The following is a 463-nucleotide window of genomic DNA, read 5'->3' as shown; positions in this document are numbered from 1 at the left end:
TACATAAATCATCAAAGAAAGGTAAATACAGTGTTCTAATAAAGGACATAATAATACATCGTGTATCATAGCTCGCAACAAATGTAGTCCTGTAAATAAATGAATAAAGAAATTTTGTAATAAAATGCTCTGGCGGGACTCGAACCTGCGACCTCTCGCTGTGAAGGCGAGCGTCATAACCATTAGACCACGGAGGCTTCATGGTTAAACAAATTCAAATACCACCAGATACACTCCATTACACAATAAGTACGGCTAGAAACAAATAATAACATACACTGAAATATAAATCAAGGTAGCCGTTAACACTATTAAATTATATACATAAATCATCAAAGAAAGGTAAATACAGTGTTCTAATAAAGAACATAATAATACATCGTGTAGCATAGCTCGAAACGAATGTAGTCCTGTAAATAAATGAATGAAGAAATTGTGTAATAAAATGTCTCTGGCGGGACTC

The 463-nt window shown here is 33.9% G+C and overlaps 1 non-coding gene across 1 annotated transcript; it reads right to left on the bottom strand.

The window, feature by feature from the left end:
- Positions 1-125: 125 nt before the first annotated feature.
- Positions 126-197, bottom strand: Trnastop-uca. The gene has a single exon. It is a non-coding gene; the product is annotated as a tRNA-Sec (tRNA).
- Between the last annotated feature and the right edge of the window lie 266 nt (positions 198-463).

This window comes from Anneissia japonica, unplaced genomic scaffold (assembly GCF_011630105.1).
Source record: "Anneissia japonica isolate Jap-2015-1 unplaced genomic scaffold, ASM1163010v1 scaffold7436_len697_cov79_single, whole genome shotgun sequence".
Taxonomy (NCBI): domain Eukaryota; kingdom Metazoa; phylum Echinodermata; class Crinoidea; order Comatulida; family Comatulidae; genus Anneissia; species Anneissia japonica.
Note: the sequence above shows the minus strand (reverse complement) of the source record. Positions and strands in the feature narration are given on the sequence as shown.